The 19851-nt window shown below is 35.3% G+C and overlaps 1 protein-coding gene across 4 annotated transcripts in view; it reads left to right on the top strand.

Moving 5' to 3' along the window:
• The window catches only part of JMJD1C (jumonji domain containing 1C), a 322913-nt gene that overhangs the window by 233664 nt on the left and 69398 nt on the right, over positions 1-19851 (top strand). For all 4 annotated transcript variants that reach the window (XM_038534062.1, XM_038534059.1, XM_038534058.1 and 1 more), the window contains one exon: positions 528-641. The gene's annotated coding sequence lies outside the window, so the exon portion shown is untranslated. The remainder of the gene's footprint in view (positions 1-527; positions 642-19851) is intronic.

Raw genomic sequence — 19851 nt, 5'->3', positions numbered from 1 at the left:
TTTTTATTTGTGCTTGGGGCAGGGGCAGGGGCGGGGGTGGGTAGCATGTGGGGTGGAGTTAAAAGACCAGATGCATCCTGATCATTTAAAATCCTTGATGTGAATGAGCTAGGGAAAAAAAAAAAAAAAACAACTCTGAACTATATCTGCTCTGTTTTTATAAAAATTAATACGTAATAATTTTTTTAAAAAGAGTTGGAGTAAATATGCTCTCCTAGTCAGTTGAGTTTTTCAGAAGCAATTTCTCTTTTTATCTTAGAAATTTTTATACAAAAAAAAGAAATTTTTATATATGTATACTTGATTAAATCCTTTTAAAAATAAACAAATTCTACATCTTCATTCCTTTTTAATATAAAATATTTTATTGTGTGAATAAAAGCATTTAGATTATAATATGAAAATATTAATTGGTATCCTAAAATCACTGTGATAATGACATTTGTACGTTATATTCATATATGCCCTTTGTATTTGAGTATAAAATCAGAATATAACCATTATGAATTTTTTTTTCCTCTCACCAGACTTTCAAACCCCTGGTTGAAAAAAGTATACCCAGTTCAATCACTGCGGTAGAATTCCTTGTAGATAAACAACTGGATTTTTTAACTGAAGATAGTGCCTTTCAACCCTACCAGGTAAGAAATTTTAGGTTGCTTTTAAAAGTTAGCTAATCTTTAAATTTCACTGATAATCAGATATTCTTTTAAATATTCAGTTCAAGCTAACATCTAGGCATATAAGGAACCCAGTGCATTCAATAAATTTTGATTATAGAATGAATGGTTAATTTACCCAATCAACAGATTTATGTACTGAGAACTTTGTCTGAGCCAGGCAACATTTTGTCACTGAGAATACTTACACAAGCTAGCAAGATCAAGTCCCTGCCATTATAAATAATGTTCATTGTTAGAAAATAACTGGTTAGATATTAGTATAAATTACCTTTGTCTCTAGCTCTAAAGGTTAAGAAGTGGGTCAATTAATGTAATTAAGGGAGATTAGTGTTTACTGTATGCATACAGTAATAGTTCTTTTTAAGTCGGAAGTTTCCTTTAGATTGTCATTAATTGAATTGTTCATTTTCTATATTTTAGTTCCCAGTTGCAGTTTAAATACAAATACATTTAATTGGAAAAATATTTCCTAATAGGGTTTTAGATTTAAGTCATGTGAAGAAAGTCCTCAAAAATAGTAGACTAAATGAATTTTTAAATTTCTAGTTGAATTCTACCAGTTAATTTTTTAAGATAGAAGTAAAAATGCACAGAGGTTTGTTTTCCTTGTATATTTGGGTTTCAGATTGACTTAACTCTTTTATATGTTTTTTACTTAAGGGTTTAAAATAATATGGTAACTGAACTGAAAGAAAGGATGAGTGAACTAGTTTGACTTTTTTTTAAAAATGGAGCTGAAAGTCAATACTCCTGTTTGATTTCAGAATAGTTACTGTTTTCCGAAAATAAAATGTAGAGGCATCGTTTCCATGGAAAGAACAAGAGCTTGAGTTAATTAGCAGTGATTTGTTGTGTGTGGAGTTATAATACTTAGGGAATTAGAGCAGTTATGTGCCTCTTCTGTTATATCTACTAAAATGAGATTATAGCTCCCTGAGTTAAATGTTTATTTGAAGTCTACATAGACGTGCTTTTGTCCTCTCACATTATTTTTCTTATTTCATTAAATGGCCTAGTTTTAATGCTGTTAGCTTTTGCTCTTTGTTTACAATATTTATAGCTAAAAATTCATAGCAAGTTCCAGTTTAATATTGGAGGTTAGAGCTTTTCCCTTGGGTTTTATTTTGTTTTGTTTTTAATTGTGAATGCCATTTAGCTTACTATAGACCTTATTATAATTTGTTTCATTTCTAACAGTCTTTTAGTGGGAATTAGACTGGGTGAGTCTAGGTAAAATCAAAGGAACCTTCTAACACTTAATGTTTTAATTTTGTGGTTGCTGATTAGCAGCACTCTGGAAGTTTCAGCTTGGAATTGATTTAGAGAAGTGAAATCATTATGTAGAAATTATTTTTAAAAATAAACTCTTTTTGCCAGGTGGCCTAAAACTCCACAACATGTTTATTAAAATTATAATGATTGAAAGAATATGCTAACATTTTATAAGGTGTTTTGTTTGGTTTGCATTTTAAGTTTTTAGATTCTGATAATTATATCATTTTATTTAAAAAATAAAGGCAGCGAGCTAAAGTCTTACTTGATTTAGTGAATTGTATGATTGTCTTTGTTACTAAGCTATTTGTATTGCTCTGCTAGTATAGGCAGGTTGATCTCTAGCCAGGAAGAATATTCAACCTTCTAAAAGTGGAATGATTCTCTTGACATTTTAACCGTTTCTCTTTCACAAATGTGAGTTCTCAGTTCTAGAAAATCAGAAGGAATTACACTAACAGCACTTGATTTAGGGATGCAGCATACCTTAATTTTAGAATTTAAGAGTTTCAAAAGTAATAGATGGTGTACAATAGAGCTTTTTAATATGTATTTTGATGTATTTAGATTCCTATTAATCAAGTTAAAAAATATAAAGATATTTCTCTAGTATGTAAATGATACACTTATTGTAACATTTCAAGTGAAAATATATATGCTCCAGAGACCTAAGATGGCTCAGTCTAGTTTTTCAAATTTATTTATTTAAATGAGTTTGTGAAATATAGCTACATTCTCGATAAAGGAAACAATTTTAGAGTTCATGTAATTAGAGTGGCTTTATCCCAGAATGCTTTTCTGTAACCACTTGTCCAAACAGTACATTAAATTCCTTGGCATCTTAAACATGGCAGCTGTTACTGGCATAGATTTTGTAAATAGTGTCTTGACATATCTTAACTTTAGGGTAACCCTATGTAAGTCAAACGGAGTTTGGGAAAAATTGAACACATTTTTAAAATGCTCTCCCCTGTTTTTTTTCTCACTTTCTAAAATTTCATGAGACAATTTCTTCTGAATCTAGATGTTAATTATCCTTTATAGACTTCTTAAATGTGATGAGGGAAAGCCTTCATTAGAAATGGCCTTTGTAAAAAAAAAAAAAAAAGAAAGAAAAAAAGAAATGGCCTTTGTGTATAGAATAGAATGATGGGCACGCATAACTTTTGTTTTAAAAATTCACACAAATGCTTGCTATGAATCTCAGTAAATGTTTTTGTAGTGGGAATTCCCACCTACCATCCTCTCCTTGGTCCTTAGCATTTTGTTCTATAGTAGTGTGCTCCCTTTAATTTCCTTAATAAAGTTGTACAGCCCTGTTTTTTAACATATCAGAATAGTAGCATATTGTTAAGGTAATGGTTAGGAAACCAGTTACTCAAGATTAATACAGATCATTTCACTTTTAGGTGACTGATTTGAATCTGTACTTACCTCTGATTTCAATGCATTGAATTATCAAATGCCACATATTAGAGTTGATCTTTTTTTAGAGTTGACCCCTTTTTTAGGTGGCATGTAGTTGGGGAGTTGGGGTCCAATCATCATTACACTTTTCAGTATTTTGGAAAGAAAGTTGAATGAGGAGAAAAACCAAACCAACCATCTTACAGATAATATAATCAATGTATATTAATTAGGTCACTGAAGAGCATGGTATTGTTAATTCTGTTTTTTCCTTCCTTATATACACAAATGAGTTTCTGCTTCCTCCTTTTAGATTCCTGATCATGCCTGGCTGCAGTTAACTTTCTTTGAAGTAGAGGGGGAAGGGAAAAGAGAGGAAGTAGGAGGAAACTGCAGATTCTACTATGTCTTTCAACTGACTGGGAAGAATAAGGAAAAAAACGAATTCTTGATTCTGAAAGGGGTTTTGTTAATATGATTTTTGAGGTATTGTTATTCTTTGGAGGATGATTACAGAAATTTTTTAAAAAACTTATTAAAATTTGAAGTTTTGATCAAGTTAATATAAAAACAGTTTGATAATGAAATATGAACATTGAACTTTTAGCATGATTTTGAAATCATCTTGTTCTGAATTTTGGCTTCTGGCCATGCACACACCTGCAGTTTTCACATTGGTTGCTTCATAGAGGATATAGAAGAGATTATTTCTTACCTGAAAATTGTACATGACTCATATCAACAAATCTGGGTTGGTCTGGCTTGTTAGTCCAGTATTTTCTAGGGATCACAATTCTCTTTGTTTTTAAATGTAGTGAAGGAATAATACAAAGGTCACTAATTTAAAAAAACCATTAGAGATTTGAAGCAGAATGTGCTTGTTCAAACTTAAGCCCTATGTTTATCTTACTGTATATTAAAATTCATTGTAGTATTGAGATATTTTCCTTACTAATAAGTAGAATTATCCTAGACCTCAAGGAATGATCTTTTTGAAGTTCGGGGTCATAATAAACTGACACAAGTTTAAAGATAAGACTATTAATTCTACAGTTTCCATCATTATAGAATATAGACATTGAGCTGCTTTACTAAATATTAGATACAGTACTGCTCTGCTGTGAGTTGCTGGTTGAAGGAAAATGGAACAGGTGGAGCAAACCTGAGTATTTTCTTAGTACCTGTACTAAAAAATACTTAAAAGACTAACAGAGAAGTAAGTGTCTTAAAATATTTAGTGAATGAATGTTTCTGAACTATGTCAGATCTATGTATCTATTGTTTCTGTATTCCTCAATGAAAAAGTTGTTTTCCCTGTTTGAGTCCATTTTGACCCACAAGTTTTATGTCATTGATAATATAAATTTATTGGCTATGATTTCAGAATATCCCTAAGGTGTAATTGTTGCTCAACTTCTCTGGTTTACTAAAAATAGCTCAAATGATTGCTTAGGATAAATTACCAGTAGTTTGGGAGTGGAGTATAGCAGAGGCCTGTATTTTTTCCTTCTAAATTTTTGTTATTGTCCTGTGGACTTTGGAATTGTTTCACAACCAGGACAAGATAATGCGAGTGAGGTGAAACTAATCCCCAGTCAGCCAAGGTGAACAGTTAACTGCTGGTTTGGTTGTTACTTGCCAGATGTTACATTTTGTTGAATTAAATATTAGGCATAAATGAGCCACTGACAAAAATTTGAAAATGTTGTTGGTAGTAATTCATTTTACAAGCAGATTTATTCCCCAGGGTACTAAGGTGGCACTGCTAATAGTTTACAGAAGGAAGTAAACAGAACTTCATGTTAGAATTGCTTTGATGGGTAGAGAAAAAACTTATTTTTTAAACATTTCTTTACTCCCACTTCAGTTTGTAGTGTAGATCTATCATTTTAAGACTAATAATCCTGTAGAGAAAATGGGGTTTTGACTGGGTGCTGGATTTATTAGTATAGTTAGGTAGATGTTTCTGTCCCAGAATTCCTCTCAAATTTGTTCTCTTCCTGGTATCAAATTACTATTTCCCATTAACTTAATAAACGAAAAGAAAAGAAAAAAAATTGGCTTCCAGATACTCCTCAACAAACTGTTGCTGTTGTTGTACAGAAAGAAATTAGATTTTTAAAAAGTGATAACCGAACGTAGAGAGATACGTTTTATAGGAATTTATAAGAAACACTCTAAGCATGCCTTTTAGGATATGGGAGTGGAACACACCTACATCCCTAGCCCCCAAGAGTGAGAGTGTTTGCAGTGTGGTTGAGAAAGGAAGAAACAGTCCCAGAGCAGAAAGAGAGGCTAGAGCTCTTAATTTGTGTTCCACTGACTGTTGACTCACTTGATTCTTCCCCAGAAGAGAGTCTTTAAATGGAAATTTTATGCTTAGGCTCTACTTCCCTTTGACTTGCACTTAAAATTCTTCAGTGTCTGACCTTGGAAACATCCCAACTGACTTCATTCATTTACAGTTATTTAAATTCTGTGGTTTCCCTCTGCACAGCATCCTGCTAGGTGCTTAATGGTTTAAAAAATTAATATACTAAGTCATAGTACTTACTTTTTCCCCAAGGACTTCATAATTCAGGACAAGAACTTATATTTAAAAATAGACTTGATTTCAGGAGCCAAAAATGCATAATAAAGAGTAGGAGTGCAAAGAAAGGAGAAATCAGTAGAGATTGAAATGGTTAAAGTCTCATGAAGAAGGTAGAACTTGAATGGATTCATTTGAATAGAGATGAAAGTGAAAGACTAAGGTCAGACATTTGGCAAGAGAGATAGCCTGATCAGTGAGGAAAGGAGGTAGATTTAGGAGATAGTAGAATATCAGGTTAGCTAGAGAAGAGAGTTTGGCTTTGAATAGTAGACACCATACTACATAAATAAGTATTATGGAGTCAGATAAATGAGGAAAAGGATTGCTGCGCTAAGTATAGTTATTTATTAAGTGAATTTTATTTTGTAGGCCAAATGAATCATTTTTGAAGAAGTAACAAAATTTTCTACATGACCATGACATCTGGTTATTTTAATATAAGAGAAGCAGCTAATTGATTGGGTCTTCTTCACTAGTCTTTTGTCCTAAAAAATCAGTATAGCATAATGGTTAAAAACATGAGTTTTGAAGTCAAATCATGTAGACATGGTTTTCAATCCTAGCTTTGCTATTTGCTAGCTAAGTGACATTGAAAAAGTCTCTAGCATTCTAAATAAATTGTTTCCTCATGTATAAGATGAAGCTATTGTCTACCTCGGAGTTGTTAAGAAGGTTAAATGAAATGCTATATTGAGGAGCTATTCCTACATACAGACTGCTCAGTAGAAGGTACCTATTTAGACAGGTTCTGAATTTCTCTTTTTGTAAATGGTATCTTAAACCTTTTTGGTAGTTACTTGTAACTCCTTTCTCTTTGTATCATACATAACCATTGGGTATTTGTCTTCCACCATCTGCACTTCCTACTTTTAACAATCTGTCTTACTAGTTGTCTCTGGAACTCTTACCATTTCTTTCTGCAGCTGATTTTAGATAATATTTTTTTGCTATTTATATAAGCCATGGTCAGTGTATTAACATATCTTTGTAGTAGTATTTCTTTTTACCCCTCCCAACCTGCCCCTTACTTAGGTAAGATTCCATTGGTGACTTCTTAAATTATTATTTTAAGAAAATGTTACTAGAAAAAATGTAGAACCCTCTTGTGTGATGTTACCCTCCAGAAAACTCTCTTACCTTTTTTACCACAGGGAAAGTTAAAGGTTGCATTTGCTACTAATAGTTATTTTTATCTCAAAACGCATAAATGTTATTCAACAAATGACAGAATTGTTTTTCTTTATTTAGCTCTGGTGAGAGGCCATGTGGATATAGTACCATGTTTTGGAAGTCCTCTAGGCATTAAATAAGAGTTGGACTATATGACCTTTGAACTTCCTTCTCAACACTAATAATTCTGTGAAGTTGCTCAAGGTGGAAAAACAACCATTTTTGACCAACATAACCTTAAACAAGTTAATCCTGGGCTAATTATTTTAGTTTCAGAGATAAGAGACATTCAACCTAACTCTAGGTTTAGCTCAAAAGAGAGAACTGATGAGTCAGGCAGTGCCAGATGCAAATCAAAATTATACAGGTTTAGAATAACAGAATTGTTTGTATTAATAGTACTTATCAAGAGAGCTCTCTACCCTATATTTTTCAATATCTCTTTCTGAATTATATTTTGACAGAAGTTGAGCACATTGTTTATTAGTCCCAGAATTTTTTGTATGCATCTTCCTTTTCCATTTCATTCTGCGTTCATATTAGCATTTGATTGAAATTTAGAAGTGCCTTGTTGCCATAAAGTCAGTGAAAATGAGAACTGTGAGATTGTGGAATATACACTCTGCCAACGGTGTAAAAAAATACAGGATCATAGCCATAGCTGTGAACTGACTGTTGGTGGATTATTGGCGTGGTAGGATCAGCATCTGTGGGCAGGCATTGGCCTGGGGGTGGTCTAGAAGACGAAGCCAGAGCAGGAAGCTGCTATTGTGTAGTACTTGGCTTTATTCCATTTCTAGTCAAAAGTGACAGCTTGCAATAGTGGAGCCAAGCTGAAGCCTAGAAAGTAGGATGGACTACAAGAAAAGGAGAACTAGTAGTTAAAATAGTCATTGTACTTCCTTATTTAAGTAGGCTTTTTTTAAATTTAAAGTTGGTACATAATGCTTTAATATTTAGTAGTTTTGTGCTACATTCTGTTCAAATTCTTTTTTTTTATGTCCCACGTACCTGATTTTTATATCCCCGTAAATTCAAAAATAGTTATAAAATATGCTTATTAACGTCCCACAAATCAGGTATGTTGATTTATCCAAATGCTTATCGCCTGGCATTAAAAAAGGGAGTTCTTCATTTGTAAAAATTGGTTGCAAAACTTAGTGTGTTGAAAATGTATCCATGGAGTCCAGGAACATGTTATTTTGACTGAAATTTGGCCCAAGTATGAGCTGTTCTGCAATATTCAGATTAAAAACATTTATAAGTCACAGTCTGCAGTAGTTCTAAGTCCCAAATCTGCTATGATCATATGCTGAAAAATCTGCCAGTCTCTTTGTAATTTTTTGTGACTGCTGTTATGAATTTAAAGTACATGAAATTATGCTTGTAGACATCAGATTCAAAAGATTCTAAGCCATTGCTAGTTACCATTGAGAAAGATTTTCTAATTGCTTTCTGCCAGTCAAAATAGGTTGATATTTATTCCTAACCAATTGCAAATTCATACTAAAACATAGCCATACTATTTTAAAATTTCAAAATTAAAATTTTATTTCTTAGTGTGTTAATATTTTATATTTGTAAAGTTCAACAATTTTCAAAGTATTTCCATGTGCATTATTTTAGCAAATCCTTATGTTATCCTTATGAGTAAAACAGATCGTATTATCTTAATTTTGTAATGTTTTCAGGGTACATATATTAATTTATTTAATTCACACAAGTCTGTGAGAAGTCTAACGTACAAATGCATAGGTAGCAAAATAGAAACCCACTTAAACCAGATTAAATAAAAAAGGAGTGGGGGTTATTATAAAGATACAACAGGCAACGTCTTAGATAGCTGTAGCAGAAAAGTACAGCTGAACCTTATTTGGAATGGAATCGGGAACTAGAAAGTCAGGAACTCAAGTCACATATTCATTCTTCCCCTCTTCTTCAAGTGTCCTTTCTGCAGACAGGTTTCTTCTGCTTACTCATAGGTTTTGCTTCTCATAATACCAGTTTCCATGTGACTTTGTGTGTCATTGTCAATTCGCCCACCTGCCCCTCCTCATTTTTTTTTTTTTTTTTAGATTTTATTTACTCACCCCTCCTCTTTTTTTTTTTAGATTTTATTTACTCATGAGAGACAGAGAAAGAGAGAGAGAGAGGCGGAGACATAGGCAGAGGGAGAAGAAGGCTCCATGCAGGGAACCTGATGGGGGACTCGATCTCAGGACTCCGGGATCATATCCTGAGCCAAAGGCAGATGCTCAACCGCTGAGCCACCCAGGCATCCCCTGCCCCTCCTCCTTTACAAGAACTTTTAGATCTAATATTTGTGTTTCTTTATAAAATTAGAGATAGAGAGTGTAGGAGAATGAAAGCCTGCAAGGAGAAGATGGAAGAAATATGAGGAAGGGAGAGACAATATATGATAGCAATTTTTATATGCAAAGGCAGTGAAGTTTAAGGAAGTTGTGATTTAGCATCTAGGTTCATACAACCAGTGGACGCTAGCATCATTCTTTATTTGGTACTTTGTTATTTTTCTTAGAATTGATCTCTTTCTTAAGTATAAGATTAAACTTTTTCTTAATTTTATTGCCTGAACATTTTTCATAGACTTTCCAACACTGCCGTCTAGATGTACTCCAAATCTGTGTATCATTTTCAGATTCAGTTTGTTCTGTAGGCAGAGAATCCAAACGGATTAAGATATTTTGCACTCCCCTTGTTTTCTCAGCTGCCTAGTTTTCTCTGTTGTGCATATAGGTATCCTGAATCCTAGATTTACTCAAGGTTAAAAGTGAAAACTAATGCAGTCCTTGGGGCACCTTACTGGCTCAGTGAGTAGAGCGTGTCTCTTTGGGGTCATAAGTTCAAGCCTTATGTTGGGTGTAGAGATTACTTAAAAAAAATGTTTTAACATGGAGGCTTTTTCAGACTCTGACCAGTAGGATTGTCTCTAAAATCCGCATCTTCTAAGCTTCGGATTAAATGCAAAGCAGCACTAATCCCTAGTCCATAAATAATGTTTGGAGGCTGTTTATTCGTGTATTTGAGGGCCTGCTGTGTTGTATTCAGGAATACAAATACCTTGCCTTCATAGAGCTTATAATCTAGTGGGGGAAGCACACACAGAAAAGTATAAATGAAAATATAGACAAAATATAGTTAGTAGTAGACACCAGGGAGGTATACAGAATCCACCCTGGTTGTGAGAGGTAGAATGGATACCCCTATTCTTAAAATAGATAACCCCTAAATTATCTCAGGATGAATGTAAATTAACTAAGTAAGTAGCACAGCAGGGCTGGAGAAGTGCATGAGATCAAGTGTATAAGCAGAATTTGTGTTGAATAGTGTACTTGCATATGTAACCATACCTTTCCTGTGAAGGTGGACTGATGATGAGGAGCTTTTTAAACCATTTTCATTTGGGTCAACCACGTGACTGACATCAAACTCACTGTCTTGTGGAGTAGAGGAATAATGGTTATTTGTTTAAAAAGAAGCAAACATTACCATTTTAACCACTTAAGTATATACTTTGGTGGCATTAAGTGCATTCACAATGCTATACAACTATCAGCACTAGACATTTTCAGAACTTTTTCATCACCCCAAACAAACTATGTTCCTTAAATAATAAATCTCCATTTCCCAGTAACCTCCTCTCTCCAGCCTGTGGTAACCTCTGTTCTACTTTCTTGGTCTATGCTTTCTTTGCCTAGACTAGATAGATACCTTTTTTTTTTTTGATAGCTACCTTATGTATCATAAAATATTTGTCCTTTTGTAATGGATCTAGTCCACTTAATATGCTGAATGTTGCAGCATGTGTCAGAATTTTATTCCTTTCTGTGACCAAATAACTCATTGTATGTATATACCACATCGTGTTTATTTCATTCATCTCTTGATGGACTTTTAGGTTTTTTACACCTTCTGGTTATTATGAGTAATGCTGCTGTGAACATTGGTATACAAGTATCTGTTTGAGTCCTGCCTTTCTTTTTTTTTTTAAATGTTTGATTTATTTATTCATGAGAGAGAGAGAGAGAGAGAGAGGCAGAGACACAGGCAGAAGGAGAAGCAGGCTCCATCCAGGGAACCCGATGTGGGACTTGATCCATGATCGGGACCTGGGCTGAAGGCAGGCACTAAACCGCTGAGCCACCCAGGCATCCCATCCACCTTTCAGTTTTTATGGGTATATACCTAAGAATGGAATTGATGAAGTGTATGGAAATTCATGTTTTACTTTTTGAGGAATAGCCAAAAGTGCTTTCCATAGCATCTGCTCCATTTTGTATTCTCACCAACAAGGGTTCCAGTTTCTCCGTATCTGTAAGAACACTTGCTATGTTCCATTTTCTTAATGGAAAGGGAATGGCTATCCTAATAGGTGTGAAGTTCTTTGCCCATTTTTTTATTTAGTTGTTTGGTTTGTTTTTGAGTCCAGTAGTTTTATTACTAATCAAATATAGATACATTGGAAATATTTTATCCCATTCTTTGAGCTTTTCTCTCTCAGTGGTGTGTTTTTGTTTGTTTTTTGGTGCATCAAAAGTTTTTAATTTTGATGAAGTCCAGTTTACCTATTTTTTGTTTTGTTGCCTGTGCTTTTACTATTATATCCAAGAAATGTTTACCAACTCCCAAAACCATAAAAAATTTCCCCTGAGAGATTTGTAGTTCTAGTTCTTACCTTTAGGTCTTTGACTCACTTTTAATTAAAATTCTTACAGGACGTGAGGTAAAAGTCCAACTTAATTCTTTTGCATGGGGATATCCAAGTTTCCCAGCACCATTTGCTGAAAAGAATTGTCCTTTTCCTTTTTTTTTTTTTTTTAAGATTTTATTTATTTATTCATGAGAGAGAGGCAGAGACACAGGCAGAGGGAGAAGCAGGCCCCACGCAGGGAGCCCCATGTGGGGCTCAGTCACTTAACAGCTGAGCCACCCAGGTGTACCAAATTGTCCTTTTCCAATTGAATAGTCTGGGTAACCTTGTTGAAAATCAGCTGACCATTTAGTCTAAAATTTTATTTCTAGGCTCACAGTTCTATTTCTTTAGTCTCTATGTCTGTCCTTATGCTAGTACCACACTGTTGATTACTTGGGATACCACTTTTTTTTTTTTTTCACTTTTCTTCAACTGTGTAATTTGTCCAAACAATTGTTAACCCTAAAGATAAATCATATTTAAAGTATACTTACTATTCTCCCTAACTGTTGAAATTTTCTGAAGCACCTAATCTGTCTTTTTGGAGTGTAACTCCTGTTGTGTAAATTGATAGACATGGGCTTGCCTTGCAGGGAAGGTATGTTTTTAAGACTCAAGGAAAAAAGGTCCAGTGATTGATGAACTATATAAGATAATATTCATTCATTGCTGTGTGCCATTCACTTTGCTAGGTACTAGGAATTTAAAGACATAAAATACTTGGTTCTTTTTTCACATCAAGGGGAAAGACATAATTATAACAACATTCTAAAAGTTCTAAAACTCAGTGTTCTGTGCTATGGAATCAACTGATGCAGTCAGTAATACCAGATATTTGCCTGTTTCTTTGTCTTGGTTTTATTTTCTTCTTAGAAGACAAGGCTTTAGAAGATGGGAAAGAGATAAGGGAAGCTAGTAGTATTTCTCAATAAGATACTGTAGGATTCTCTAGCAAAACAAAACCAATAGTATGTGTGTGTGTGTGTGCATGCATATGCAGCCTCCAAGCTTATGTAAAGAGAAAGGTTGAGGGAGGAGGGTTAAGGAATTGACTCATGTAATTGTGGGTGCTGGCAAGTCTGAAATCCAAAGGGCAGGACAGTAGTCTGGAAAATCTGGCAAGAGTTGATTTTGAGTCTAAAGACAGTCTGGGGATGCCTGGGTGGCTCAGTGGCTGAGTGTCTTCCTTTGGCTCAGGGCATGAACCTGGGGTCCTGGAATCGAGTCCCACATTGGGCTCTCTGCTGGAGCCTGCTTCTCCCTCTGCCTGTGTCTCTGCCTCTCTGTCTCTCTCTGTGTGTCTCTCATGAATAAATAAATAAAAATCTTAAAAAAAAAAAAAAAAGAGGGACTCCTGGGTGGCTCAGCGGTTGAGCATCTGCTTTTGCCTAGCGCATGATCCCTGTCTTGGGATCGAGTCCCACATTGGGTTTCCCTGCATGGAGCCTGCTTCTCACTCTGCCTATGTCTCTGCCTCTCTCTCTCTCTCTCTCTCTCTCTCTCTCTCTCTCTCCCTCCCCCTCTCTCTCCCTCCCTCCCTCCCTCTGTGTCTCACGAATAAATAAAATCTTAAAAAAAAATACAAGTCACAGGTACTTTGGATATTTGAATCTTTGTTTTGTAGTGAATTGTAGGATGGTAGGCTTTGGCACAGTTTAGTGTCTTTAGTACCTCTTCCTAGTCATTAGCTAATGCAAGAAAAACATCCTCGCACATTTCCTTCCCTCTTCTTTATTTAGAGATATTGGACTGTAGATTAAGACAACTGGAAAAGTAGAAGTCTTCAGAACAGTCTTGTCATGTCAGTTTAGAAGTGGTCAGCTGAAAATGGCCTACCAGCCATTGCCAACACCTTAAATGTGGAAAAAGTGCCATTCCTTTCTGAATGTTACCATAGTTCTGCTTCTTGAGTCTCAGTAGTATGATGTTTTCTGTTGGCTATCACTGGTTCCTGCCAATCCAGTTTCATCCCTGATCACTTTCTTACATCACTCACATTCTCTGAGACATAGTTATTTGATCAAGATTATTAATCATAAATGGGTAATATTTTTAAGATTTCATTTTTAAGGCACCCACATGACTCAGTTAAGCGTGGACTCTTGATTTCAGTTCAGGTCATGATCTCAGGGTCATGAGATCAAGCCCCATGTCAGGCTATGCATGCAGCACAAAGTCTGCTTGGGATTCCCCCTCCCCCCCAACTTTGTGCTCTCCTTCTCTTTCTCAAATAAATAGATAAATTCTTTTTTAAAAATTCTTTTTTTAAGTAATCTCTGCACCCAAAGTGGGGCTTGAAATCACAGCCCCAAGATCAAGAGGCACATGCTCCACTGACTGAGCCAACCAGGTGTCCCTAGAATGATGTTTTTTTAAATCTTTTTTTCTCCCACATCCACTTCTTTTTTCAAGGAATTAAGCTCCATTGCATACTAATGATTCTTTCCAATGCTTAACAGAGCTCATTGTTGAGAATTTTTCTTAATGTTTATTGGACATGTGTTATATCAGTCAAGCACATTTCCGTTAGTTGGTATCCTCTGACTAGCATGTTGTGTGTGTTGTGGAGGATTAGGAGGCTCTGCTCTGGCCCAAAGTGTAGTTAATTAATGATGTTCACTACCAGTGCTGTCAAGGAATGGGCAGAACTACTGGTTTGTTCTTACTGGTCTCGATTACTTCCAGTATATCTCTTTACCATTCTGTCTTGTTCCACAAATAGACATAAGTATACATATTTCTACTAAAATTTTTATGAATTCAGTTTGAATGATGGCACAACTTGAGTAACTCCGCCTTTTGCCCCAAAACTCCATGAACTTTACAGTATCTGATTTACTGCCAATGTTATTAAAATCGAAATTGTTTACAAATGAATCAAATTTGAAAGTAAAGAAGAACCAAAATCAGCATACAAGTTAAATAAGTTGCCAAAGTTTTTGAAATTCTCTGTTAAGATACATACCATTTACATACATATACACATACAAAATTTACCTTCTTAGGGAATTCTGGCTCTTTTGAGGGGAGGAAAAAGTTTATATCTATTAAAGTATCAGACCTTGATAGTAGAACAGCAGGCCAGTTTGTACTCAGTCCCAAATCTGCTGCTTATTCTGAAATACACAGCAAGGCAAATAGCCACCTAAGAGTTTATTTTTCACATATAAAATTAGGTATGTAATACCTACTTAATGGTACATGTGTTGCCATTGTCTTTGAGATAATAGAAGGATTTTTTTTGCCCCCTAAATTTGGGTGATAAAGAGAATAAATGTGGTAGGAGTTCAAAAATAAATAGGTCTGATCAGTAAATCTCAGTTCGTGATATGTGTACTTTAAAGAAGCCTATTAGAAATAACTTTTTTAAAACATAAGCAGACAGAATAGATCTCATTCACAGACTTTTATCACTTCACCAATGGGTCACATATTTGGAGAGTTTCCTGTATTCTAGTTTTTGTTTTTTTTTTCCCAACCAAGACACTTCTGTGGTATATTACCGTTCTTACCAGTACCTTAACTTCCTTATGCCTTTGTCTTTCTGCCACAACCGCTTTTTAATTTCTTATCCTAGACCAGTCCTACAATTTATTTTCTCCATTTTTTAATACGCTAAAAATGCACTACCCATTACTAGTAGCCTCTGGTCATGTGGCTATTTAAGTAAAAAGTAAATGTAAAAGTTCATAAGTCAGACTGGCCACATTTCAGGTACTCAAAAGCCATGTGTGGGACAATGCTAATATATAACATTCCCATTATTACAGAAAATTATCTTGGAAAACCTTGCCCCAAATGCTTAAAAGCTCTTAAGACTAAAAAGCAAGAGAAAATTACATCTATGTATTTTGGTGTCATTGTATTGTCTCTGATCTCAGCTGATCCTTTAGTACCAGTTGGCATCCTTCTTTATGTTCCTTGAGTTTTCATTTCCTGAAGCAGTTATTTTAAATTATCACTATTCTACTTAGCTTCCTCCTTTTCTCTTAGTAGAAGACCTTTCTCCTGCAGCACAGTGGAAATGGAGGTTACAAGCAGGAACCCCCTTAACTTCCTGTTCTTAGACCTGTTTTTGCACCTTTCTTTTACCTCCTTGTCTTTTGTCTCAGAGTTGTGTTCCTTTTTTTCTATAACTGATTCAGCTTTACAGATAATTACTGAGCACCTGCTATGTTCCAGCCACTATTTCTGATAGTTAAGGTACAATCTTGAACAAAACAAAAAATTCCTTGCCTTTGTACAGCTTACCTTGTAGTGGGAAGAGACTGCAAGCAAAGTATTAGAAGACTGTAAGTGCTATGGAGCAAAAGAACCTAATAGGAATTGTTAGCTAGAACAGAAGAATAGAAAGACCCTAGAATGAAAGCATTCATAGAATATCAAGAAGACACCTATATAGAAATTAGTAGAAAATGAAATCGGAAAGGTAGATTAAGTAGGGTTTTGTAAGCTATTATAATGACTTTGTTTTTTGTTCTGGTTAAAACTGAAATGGAAGCCTTTAGAGGCTTTAGAGAGGAAGTGTGAGGTGATAAAACTTTTTTCCCCAGATAATTTAAAACATAGACATAGAATAGTAAAATGAATTCCCATGTACCGGTCATTCAGCTTTAACAATTACTAATTCCTGGCCAAAATTGTTTCCTCTTACTGTTTCTCATATATTATTATTTTTTAAAGATTTTATTTATTTATTCATGAGAGACACAGAGAGAGAGAGAGGCAGAGACACAGGGAGAAGCAGGCTCCATGCAGGGAGCCCGACGTGGGACTCCATCCCGGGTCTCCAGGATCATGCCCTGGGCTGCCCTCATATATTATTTTTAAGCAAATTCCATATATCATATTATTCATCCTTAAATATTTACGTGTGTGCATATGTAAATTAAAGACATTTACATTTGGTAAATCCTTTTTTTTTTTAAGATTTTATTTATTTATTCATGATAGACACACAAGAGAGGGGCAGAGACACAGGCAGAGGGAGAAGCAGGCTCCATGCAAGGGCCCGATGTGGGACTCGATCCCGGGACTCCAGGATGCACACCTGGGCCGAAGGCAGGCACTAAACTGCTGAGTCACCCAGGGATCCCCTATTTGGTGAATTCTAATTATTCATAGTAATGTTCTAAAAAGTTACAAGTTCTCAGCAACATCAGGAATGATAGAATTAGAATATTATGTTAAAAATATAAATAAATGGTGGGCCAGTGGATGTCCTTGAGCAGGGAAAACCCGATATCCTACGACCTGCTATGCTAAGTTTCATCACTCAGACCTTGTCATTCCTCCCAATCCTTCTGTATTATGGCTAATGGCATGACCATATCTTCCCTGTTTTGTCAATAAAATAGACATCTGGGAATGTTTTAGGTTGCCCATTTGCCCTCTTATATTGGCCTCCAAAAATTGCTGATTCTACCTTCTTAGCATCACTATGTCCATCCTATCCTCATATTAATTGTAAGGCGTTCATTCTCACCTAGCTCTCTAAATACAGTCATTCGGTCTTCCTCCTTGCTATTCTTCTGTCCTCACTCACTCCATACCCGTATACTTATACTTCTCCACATCTGTCATACTGTTTCATCCGTCTGTGCCTGCACCTGTGTTTCCCTCCGTTTCAAAAGTCCTTTCCTAGATGCCTGGGTAGCTCAGCTGTTTAGACTCTGTCTCTTTATTTCAGCTCAGGTCGTGATCTCAGTGTCCCGAGATTGAGCCCTGGCCGCCTCCCCAGGGTCCTTGCTGAGCGTGAAGCCTGCTTAAGATTCTCTCTACCTTTGCCCCTTCCTCCTACTGCCCCACCCCCTCCACTGCATGTGCACATACCTACACTCACATTCATTCTTAAATAAATTGATTGATTTTGGAAGCTGTTTTTTGATGTCCCATAGCATGGCAGGTGTCTTGGAAGTTCCAACTCGGATTTGTCTTCTGTGATACCTTTTCCATACACCTAACTAGATTATCTTTCTCCACAATCTGTCTCACCTCTCTACCCCACGTAAAATGCTGGTTTAACCTGTATTGCAGTGAATTGTATGTTAGTCCCTGTTCCAGAATCCATTAAGATTCTTGAGGGCCTTAACTCTTAAATGTATTGCTAGTCTCTTGGCAAAGTAATAGACACCTGGTGTTCAAAAGCTTATCAAATGAAATGTATTCCCTCATATATTTTACTAATAAGGGAGCTTCTTAGTCCCACATTCAGAAACTATTTCAAACATAATTACGACAAGCTGTCTAATCTGGTTTCCTCTACCACAGCATATGAGAAGCCAAAAGGAGAATTTTTTTAAAAATGGGATGATGATAGATTGGAAACTTAATAGCGCAAGAGGAGGATATGAAAGAAACTAAAAAGTAGTTACAACTCAAATTTTGTCTTTATGGGCTGGTTTGATATAAATGCAACAACACTTTATATATCAGTTAATAATTATGACTGAGTCAGAATAATCAATCCTTGTGATAACCGTGAGTATTGATGAAAATCTTAAATTATATTTAGTATGTTATTTAGTGAGTGAAGGAACACTAGATATTTTCATTCAGAATTAGTATTTGATCAATTTATTTCTATAAATTACTTTTTAAAACTTCCTTTTTTTGTAGACTATATCAAATGTTTAACAAACATTTCAGTGTATGTTCTCTTTTCTAATTAGATTTCTAGATGAGCTAAACTTACCCTTTTAGGAATAGCAAAACTGATTGGAAATCATTCTGAAGTACACTGTGCCATACTGTCTTCCTTAAAAGTACTAGGTAATTGAGATGTTCTTGTGTTACGATACTTAGGAGTTGTAGTTTTAACTCCTTCCTTTTTTCTGAGTAACTTAATGCATTTCTCATATATTTGTATTTACTAGATGCTAATGAAGAGAACAGGTAGACTTAAATAGGGGTCAGATGATAAAAGAGTAAGTCCTCCTTGGCAGATCCAAGTCTGTCAAGTTACAAGATTTGTTGAATATATCAGTTTACACTGGATTTCTGAGAAGAGAAGTATAGTACAATAGTTCTTCAGGTTTATAGTTTTATCATTTTCATAGCTGGAAATAATAAAAGTTGGAAATAGTGAAAGTCTGCCCCCAATATTGTGTGGTGTGGTATTAATTTTGAAATTCTATCCTTTGCATTTTTTTTTTTTAATTCATAGAGACACAGAGAGAGAGAGAGAGGCAGAGACACAGGCAGAGGGAGAAGCAGGCACCATGCAGGGAGCCTGACATGGGACTTGATCCGGGGTCTCCAGGATCAGGCCCTGGGCTGCAGGCAGCGCTAAACCACTGCGTCACCAGGGCCACCCTCCTTTGCATTTTATTAAAGTGAATGTTCACTGTATATAATCAGAGTAGTCATTGGCACAATTATACATAAATTATACATATACTCCAGCTTAGCATTAGTTTGTACTAAGAATTATTTTTAGTAGAATACTTATTTAAAAATATTATGCAAGTATATAATTTTATTTCCTCCTTAGGTTGAACTCCCTCTCCTCCCAGAAAAGGGGAATACAAGGTAGAGTGAGACTGCCATAGGTGGAGTATTCATTCAGGGCAAGGAAGTTGGGGTTTTTTTGTTTTATTTTTTTAAACTGGGCCGTTCTGAAAGAATATTTTCAGTTGCTACTTTGGAAAACATTAAACAGTTCCTAGGCCTTCCTGAGTTTGTTCAGTTGTAAGTTTGAGGAAGCTGCAGTTAGTAAATTGTGGTTGGCAGATGCTGTAAGCAGGTGACTCAGTAGGTTGAACTCATGATGACTCAACTGTGCAAAAACCATGCTGATAAATAGCTTGAAAGAAAAATTGCCTTCCAAACTTTTGAACTGCCATAAAAAGTTCAAACTATTATTAAAGGTATCAAAAAATATTAACATGTGGCTTTAGAAGGAAATATTTTTCTTCAAGTGGTTTTAAGAGTTTTACTTAATTGTTCTGATTTTTGCTCTGTAGTAGTTCTGAGAGGACCTTACACCAGTGACACTTAGCAAGTTGTAGTTA

Source organism: Canis lupus, chromosome 4, assembly GCF_011100685.1.
Source record: "Canis lupus familiaris isolate Mischka breed German Shepherd chromosome 4, alternate assembly UU_Cfam_GSD_1.0, whole genome shotgun sequence".
NCBI lineage: Eukaryota > Metazoa > Chordata > Mammalia > Carnivora > Canidae > Canis > Canis lupus.
Note: the sequence above shows the minus strand (reverse complement) of the source record. Positions and strands in the feature narration are given on the sequence as shown.